The following is a 9,256-nucleotide window of genomic DNA, read 5'->3' on the forward strand; positions in this document are numbered from 1 at the left end:
TGCTACACCTCTCCTTGACCACTCTGAGATCTTCCTACCTTTAAAGATCCTATTTCGAGTTTCTTGCTAGTATGCATGTAACCTGCAAGGCTAAATGTCTGGTTTCATCATCCTTTCATAAAGGCTAGATGAATCATGTGTAAATATGATCATACACACACACACACACACACACACACACACAACTATAGATAATAAGTACACATTATATCAGTCACCAATTCACTGCTATGCTTCTACACCTAAGCCAGGAGGAGCAGCCCAGATCAGCCCAGGCCTGCAGGGTTTATGTCATCCTTAATTCTCTCTGCACTCTGCCTTGTGGGGAGATCTTTGCAATTCCAAAGCATGTGATCAGAACGGTGCACAGGGTCACCGTTAAACATGAGCATATGGCGACTGGGTTTGAATTTTGCCCTCCGGGTTATCTGCCACATGACTTTGTGTGAGGTCTCTAACACCAACTGCAAACAACCCTAAGCCCACGCGGGCTGTTGCTCAAAGCTTTGTCGCAAGGGCTGAGCTCGCACCACATACCTTTCATAGCTCTATGTCTGGTTCTATTCGTTACTTCCTGAGCCCATGAAACCCCACTGAAGCAATATGGTTAAACAAACTGGACTTTAGTATACGAAAGGCTCTACCCCCGACTATTCAAACTGTCGGTCAGGTGACATTGGACAAAACACTCAAAACGGTTTTACTCCCAACATATAACGTTATGAAAATTAATATCCTTTTTAATAAATGAGGGTTAGATAAACTAGTAAGAGGGTCACTCAGAATAGGGCCTGCCACCAAGTAGAACTCAACAGTTGGGGGTTCTATGATTCATTCAACAAAAAGTGTGAAGTCTGCATATGAGATGTTGTTCACTGAAGGGAAGTGTCAGCAATGAGTGTCAGCATTACTGACTGAGACCACATCTCATCGGGTGGAAAAATGACTGCATCCACTGTATCCAAGTTCTCTGATGGATGTCCTGCTATGTGGAAGGAAAACAGCTCCTAGTGTCTTTCTACCGGTGAGGTATTTTTAGAGGAAGTCACATTTCCAAGAGACCCAAAGAAAAGTTGGTAGGTAGGCCGAATAGCAAGGCTTGCCTTTTACCTCGAGGAATTGTAAAAGGCAGCGAGAGACCCATTAATGGAGAGAACAGCATAGTTCAGGAATGAGAAGAAAGGCAATATGTGAGACACAGTGTTCAGAAATGGCAGGACTCAGCGGATCGTGGCTCGCCCAGTTTGTGTGAGGCTCTGGGTTCAACTCCCCATGACACAAAAAGTTGGCAGACCCTCAGTGGCAGTCCGAGGCAACCCTGTAGACTCTGATCTCTCTCTCTGCTCTTCTGAGAGCTCCAGAGATGGAACTCAGGTTGCTGAGCCTATGATGCTAAGGGCTTTACCTACTGGCAACCTAATGGGGGGCAGTGTTTTTGATGAGGCTGGCACAGGCTGTCTCTTAAGGACCTCGTGTTCCCGCTTCATGAAGGACCTCAAAGAGGAGCTGGTAAAAAAAAAAAATCATCTCTGTCCTTTGAAAATGTCTCTGCTGCTGTCAAAAAGAGATGAGACCAATTAAACTACTGCAATGTGTAATCTAACAAAGCCACGTGGGTGAAGGCATCGCTGACAGGAAGTGAGAAATCCACATAAAATTCCGTAATGTGGATGAAGTAAAATTAAAGAAAAAAAAATGCTTTAAAAGCTAAGTTCACACATACTGACTCCTAGAGAGAAAGCGAGAGGGAGTGAGGGAGAGAGACAGAGAGACAGAGAGACAGAGACTGGTTTACCCTACTGGTTCTGGTTTAGTATGTGGTGAGTTAATGTAATCCAAGCTTGCTTTTTACTCCCAGGAATGTTGTGGGCCAAACACCCTGATTTGCAGATCGAAGAAGTTGACAGGCACTGGTGTATTGCTTCCTATCTCCAGAACCACACAGAGGGGATGGATACTGGAATAGCTCCAGCTTACAGGGCTTAGTGTAGGTGTGGGAGCGGGTGAGAAACCGTGTGCAGAACCAGAGACGGCAAATGCCACAGGAAGAGATAAGGAGGAGCTTTGAACCACGGTTTGTGTGCTGACCGCAAACAGTGCTAAAACCTTTCGGGGCTATTGCTCAAAGCTGAGTCCTAAGTACAGAGTTCACAGCAAATACTTTCCGGCTGCTCCAATTCTTGCTCTGTTGACTTTTTCCATAAATCCTCGAATCTTCCCCGGTGCAGCATGACCCGGTAAACTGAACCCCGCCATCAGAAAGATGCTAATCGTGTGTGTGCCAGTTATCAGTCCTATGACATTCGGTGAATAATTTAACATGACTGATTCTGAGTCTTATGATTCATCTCACAAAATAATACTTCTCTGAAAGTATACTTTCATGTGTGGAGGCGGAGTGGTGTGTCCTAAATGCTGGACAGCTACAAATATTTCTAAAAAGGTGTGAGTAAATATCACCATTCTTAGGACTGGCACTTCTAGAATGCACAGTTAGACTGCACATGTGAGTTGGCAGAAAATGACTTTCACTCCTTCAGGATCCTTTTTGCTGTGTCTGTTTGTGTCTGCTTGTGTGTTTGTGTGTTTGTGTGTTTGTGTGTGTGTGTGTATGACTCTCTCTGTGTGTGCTTGTCTCTCTGTGTGTGCATGTATGTATGTGTGTATGTGTCTGTGTGTGTATGTATGTCTGTGTGTGTGCATGTGTGCCTGTGGGTACATGTGTCTGTGTATGCACACATGTGTGTGTATGTGTGTGTGCATGTATGTGTGCATGTGCATGTATGTGTTTGTGTGTGTGTGTATGTCTTTCTCTGTGTGCATGTGTGCCTATGGGTGCATGTGTCTGTTTGTGTGTGTGCACGTGTGTGTATGTATGCCTCTCTCTGTGTGTACATGCATGTGTGCATGTGCATGCATGTGTCTCTGTGTGTATGTCTCTCTCCCTGTGCATGCATGTGTGCATATGTGTGCATGTGTCTGTGTGTGTGCATGTGTCTGTGTGTGTGCGTGTGTCTGTGTGTGTGTGTGTCTGTGTGCGTGCATGTGTGTGTGTGTGTGCATGTGGGTATCTGTGTGTGTGTCTGTGTGTGTGTTCCTGAAAGCATAGTTCTTACATTGCCCATCAATGCTTATAATAACTTACCACCAGTTCTCAAGGAATCGATCATATAATTGTCTGTGGGTGTTTAGCACTCACTAGAGAAGGTCCCTCTCTGACAACTTCTAACACTCTCTAGATTGACTTCTCAGGGAACTTCATGTGTGCCCTTAAGTCCCAGTCTTCTGGGAGGCATCTGGCCCTTCCCAAATGATTAACTTCTTGCATTTACCATGGTGCTTAGCACAACATCTGAAACACAGCATCATCTTTACAAACAGAAATCAAATGTCATTGAATCAAATGGTAGTCAGAATTTACGCCCACAAATGAATCACACGCCTCTCACGCTCTTCTGGTAACAGAACGTTAGTGGAATATTCAAGCATTCTCTTATCTAGGGCTGGAACTCCACAGGCACAAAAGCATATGTGAGAATGGTATGGAATCTAGCGTCTTGCAAGGAAACCGATGTCATCTTCAGATTTTCAAATGAACCCTGCAAAGCAGACGCACTCCAACTATAAGGAGTGTTTCAGACCACTGTGGCCCTCCTTACTCTGAAGATTTTGTTACACTTACCCATGCTCTTGTTATCTGTGAGCAGAGAACAATCTCGTGGCTGTTGTAGTCTCTAAATTACTGGGAACTCAAGGATTGAGAGGGCAGCCCACAGTTTGCCTTGACGATTTCTTTTCTGTTCCCCAATGCTGCTAAATTCTCTCTACCTATTCTAAACATGTTCCTTGAGCTAATATATGAAGACTCTCCCCACACTTTCTCAGGGAACCCCGAACATATGATTACATCAAGGAACTAGAAGTCAAATGTGGAAAGATGTTTCTGCCCAGCATGAAAATGTATAAACACCATCACACTGCTCATGACAAGCCTGACCAATGTCTTCTCTGCTGGTTTCTTCCTTGATTTCTTCACATCTAGCCCCAGACGTCACCATAATCCTCCCCTTAGTTGGTTTCTGTCAACTCTCCCTCTTTTGTTTAATTTGAGCCTATCTGGGCAGGGGGGAATCCTTTACCCTCCCCGTTGGCTGTGAACATGTTTCGCTCAAAAGAAAATCAAAATGGGGGAAGGGGGGCTGTTTTCCCTCCATCAAAGGAATTTTATCTTTGGATCTTTGGTGTTTAGAGGAGAAAATATTTTTTCTTCCCCCACACAGGAACAAAGTAAAAGAGTCCAGAGACGAATTGAGCAACCGAGCTGCCCGCCGAACTTAAAAGGACAGAAATATGTCAAAGTCAATAAAGGTACACTAGAACATCGATATAGGTCAAGGAGAGTTACAGCAGTGTCCGCGGGAGGTCAACAGAAAACCAGTTCCACAGAAATGTACATTCTACCTGCAGCATTTCTCCCTCTCTTGGTTAGCTGCTTTGGACAGGGTGGGTAGGGGTAGGGGTCCTTAAAATGGAAAGCTGGTCCACACTGTCAAACTATAAACCACTTGGGGGAAACACTACATCTAGAACAATGACACGTACAGAAAAAAATGCTTCCTAAACACTTGTCTGGCAGTGACCTCTTCAAATGGAGCCCACCTCCTCCCAGCTGCTATAGCAATGGCCAGACGCAGGAAATATCAAACAAATGCTCTGCCTTCTGCCAGACTCCCTGCTGGACACTTCTTTTCCAACATGTTTTTATCTTTGCTCTGCTCTCACAAAAATGCCAGGAATGGGAAACTTTACAGCTAATATAAATTTATTTTTCTATTCTGAAGACTTGGAGGTCCAGATCACAAGGGCCCCATAGACTCAATGTCTGCCTTAGGTTATTCCTCGAATCTGATGTCATAAATGGCAGGAGGGATAGAAACACAAACAATAATAGGAAAGTCCCTTAACCTCTTTCATGAGAATACTAATCACCTGGCTGTAGCAGCAGATGCCTGTGACTCCAGAACTCAGTAGGCTGAGGCAGGAGGATTGCCACAAGTTTGAGGCCAACCTGAGCTATATGTTGAGACCAGTTCTCAAAACAGAAGTACTAATCTATCTATAAGAAAAGAGCCACTATTGATAAAAATGGGACCTCATGAAACTGAAAAGTTTCAGTAAGGCAAAGGACACTGTCAATAGGACAAAATAGCAACCTACAGATTAGGATTAGAGCTTCACTAACCCCATATCTGACAAAGGGCTAGTTCCGAAATACATAAAGAACTCAAGAAGTTAGTCTCCAAAAATCTAAATAACCCAATTTAAAAAATGGGGTACGGAGCTAAACAGAGAATTCTCAACAGAATCTCCAATGACCGAGAAACACAAGAAGAAATGTTCAACATCCTTAGCCATCAGGGAAATGCAAATCACAACGACCCCCTGAGATTCCCCCTTACACCAATCAGAAGGACTAAGGTAACAATCAAAACCTCGGGTAACAGCACACGGTGATGAGGATGTGGAGAAAGAGGAACACTCCTCCATTGTTGGTGGGATTGCAGACTGGTACAACCACTCTGGAAATCAGTCTGGGGGTTCCTCAGAAAATTGGACATCGTACTACCTGAAGACCCAGCTATACCACTCCTGGGCATATACTCAAAAGATGCTCCGACATACAACAAGGACACATGCTCCACTATGTTCATAGCAGCCTTATTCAGAGTAGCCAGAAACTGGAAGGAACCCTGATGTTCCTCGGCCAAAGAATGAATATAGAAAATGTGGTTCATGTACACAATGGAATACTATTCAGCAGTTAAAAAAACAAGGACATCATGAATTTTGCAGGCCAATGGATGGAACTAGAAAATATCATCCTGAGTGAGGTTACCAAGACCCCTCCCCCCAAAAAAAGACATGCATGGTATACACTCACTGATAAGTGGATATTAGCCAAAAATTACAGAATATCCGGGATACAACCCACAGACCATAAAGAAGTTTAATAAGAAGGAAGGCCCAAGCGAGGATGCTTCAAGCCCACTTAGAAGGAGAAACAAAATAATCATGGGAGGCAGAAGGAGGAAGAGACCAGGGTAGGAGAGAGGAGGGGGAGGAGAAAAGGGAAACAGGATCGTGTATGTGGGTAAACAGGAGAGAAGCCCAGAGAGCCAGGAGAATGAATGGAAATGTGCAGCAGCTGGGGGTGAAGGGTTGGGGGAACCTCTAGAAAGTTCCAGAGAACTGGGACATGACAGGCTGTCAGGACTCAGTGAAGGTGGCCTTACCAGAAATGCCCAACAGTGGGGAAATGGAACCTGAAGAGACCACCCCCAGTGATGGAGTCATCAACTCAGCTTCAAAATTTTTGACCCGGAATTGTTCCTGTCTAAAAAAAAAAAATGTAGGGACAAAAATGGAGCAGAGACTAAAGGAATGGCTGACAAGTAACTGGCCCTCCTTAGGATTCATCCCATGGGCAGGCACCAAACCCTAACGCTATTATTGATGCAATGTCGTGCTTGCAGACAAGAGACTAGCATGGCTGTCCTCTGAGAGGCTCTACCAGCAGCTGACTGAACCAGATGCAGATACTCACAGCCAACATTAGGGGCAGGATTGAAGGAACTGAGGGGGATGCCAACCCCAAAGGAAGACCAACAGTGTCAACTAACCCAGACCCCTGGAAGTTCCCAGAGACACCATATGCATAGCACTGTCTCGTCTGGCCTCAGGGGTAGAGGATATGCCTAATCCTGTAGAGACTCGATGCCACAGGGAAAGGGAATGCCTGGGGGTCACCTTCTCAGAGGCAAAGAGGAGGGAAGATGGGGCGAAGAACTCTGGAAGGGGGGACCAGGAAGGGAGGCAATGTTTGGAATGAAAATAAATAACATAATTAATTAATTAATTTAAAAAAAAGAACAGAGTCCCAGTGACTTAATAACTTACCAAATGCCTTTAGCAATTATTGTCACCTCAGAAATTAGATCTCTACATAAGAATTTAGAAAGGTCCTGAGAGACACAGCCAGAATACAGCAAATACATAGGCGAATGCCAGCAGCAAACCACTGAATTGAGAACGGGACCCCCGTTGAAGGAATCAGAGAAAGAACTGGAAGAGCTTGAAGGGGCTTGAGACCCCACATGAACAACAATGCCAAGCAACCAGAGCTTCCAGGGACTAAGCCACTACCTAAAGACTATACATGGACTGACCCTGGACTCTGACCTCATAGGTAGCAATGAATATCCTAGTAAGATCACCAGTGGAAGGGGAAGCCCTGGGTCCTGCTAAGACTGAACCCACAGTGAACGCGATTGTTGGGGGGAGGGCAGCAATGGGGGGAGGATGGGGAGGGGAACAACCATAAAGAAGGGGAGGGGTGGGGGTTAGGAGGATGTTGGCCCAGAAACCGGGAAAGGGAATAACATTCGAAATGTAAATAAGAAATACTTAATTTAATAAAAAAAGAAAGAAAGAAAAACATCCAATAAAAAATGTCATAAAAAAGAATTTAGAAAGGACATATATGTTTAAGCATACCCATAGCACATAACAAAGCTGGTGATTCAGACCCCCCCCCACACACACACACATGGGCTGTCATGAGAAGAGACTTCTGAGCAGGTGCTTGTTCTCTGTGGTGTTTGAGGAGAACGTAAGAAGCGATCATATTTGCCACAGTGCAGAAGCATTGAGGAAATACTCTTGGCAGCTGTTGCAGCAAAACTCTGAGATTTATTTCTTAAAGTTTTCCAAAGATGTGGACTAAACTCACCCACTCTTTGCATGGCGTTGCTTCAATCACTTGAAGGTTTGTGACTCTCATAAACCACAAGCCCAGTTACTCTAGTAGAGATGAGTGAGAATTTTGCCCTCCTCAAATAGAATGGACTCTTCTCCATCCTTTATGACACCCAGGGCATACGCCCTTATTCACCAGTGATACTGCTTCAATTCAGTGCCTCTCTTGAATGTCTCCTTTTTCTTTATTCTCTCATGCATTATATCCTGAATGCAGTTTCCTCACCCTACCCCCATTTCCCAGATCCTTCACTCTGCCTCCCCTTAGAAGACAGCAAAGCTCACAGGGACATCAACCAAACATGGTATAACAAGCTGATGATTCTGTAGGTCACATTCTCATGGTGTCCCTGACTCCTTTGGTTCCTCCACTCCTTCCTCCCCTCCCTCCACAGGACTCACCAAGCTCTGCCTAATGTCTAATGTTTGGCTGTGATACTCTGTATGTACTCCCGTCAGTCCATGGACAAAGCCTCTCTGGTCTCTCTGATGACCATTCTGCTAGGCTTCTATACCAGAACACTCTGCAGACAGAACAAACAATAGGTCAAAGGCTTTGTGGCTGGTTTGGTGCCCCAATCTCTCCACTTGCCTGGTTACAAAGGACAGTTGGTTCAGACTCTGGGTCTCCCATTGCTAGGAGTCTCCACTAGAGATTCTTCAAACTGGGTTTATAAGGAACCAGTCAAAAATATTTAGGGAAACAGAAGTAACCCGAGTTAATGTATAGAACAAATGTGAATAAATGATAATCACTTGCATGTGATCTTTTAAATTACTGGCTAGCCTAAAGTTTACAGTCCGGAATTGAATAAAATTAAACAAGATTTCTGTGAATAAAATAAATCAAACATTTATTACCCTACCTAGTCGTCAACCATGAAATGTAATATTGTGGTAAGTCTTCCACCAATCAAAGAATAATTCTTCCTTTTCCACATTTCTCAAAATACTAATGCCCCCTTTTAGCATCACATAAGTACTTACCTATTTGATAATCATTTGGTCACATGACAAACGCAAGCCGGATAATCCTGGATCAAATAAATTGAGGCACAAGTGGCTCAACCGTATGAAGGAGTGCCTAGGTTTGTCATTGCTGAATATGACATTTGTGATGTACCTAATTTGGGGATGATCCTTATTTCCCATTTTAAAATGAAATGAATTCTAACTCTCATAAAGGGCAGGTTTGCATGACTCAAGTTCATATAAATTCACAGTTTACTCTATTGGCCATTTTGGGAGTCCAGAGTGAGTCAGGATTCTGTGATGTTTAGCTTGTGTGATTATATCATAACACTCTGACAGCTACAACGCTGTTTTTATCTTGTGAGACCATTATATACACACCCTTCCCTTAACTCCAGAAACGGTAAGTAGCACACGACTGTTCTGTCTTCCTCCAAATGCTTCATATTCTTGTTAAATTTTTTATCTT

The sequence above is a fragment of the Rattus norvegicus genome, chromosome 14, assembly GCF_021556685.1.
Source record: "Rattus norvegicus strain SHRSP/BbbUtx chromosome 14, alternate assembly SHRSP_T2T, whole genome shotgun sequence".
Classification (NCBI taxonomy): Eukaryota; Metazoa; Chordata; class Mammalia; order Rodentia; family Muridae; genus Rattus; species Rattus norvegicus.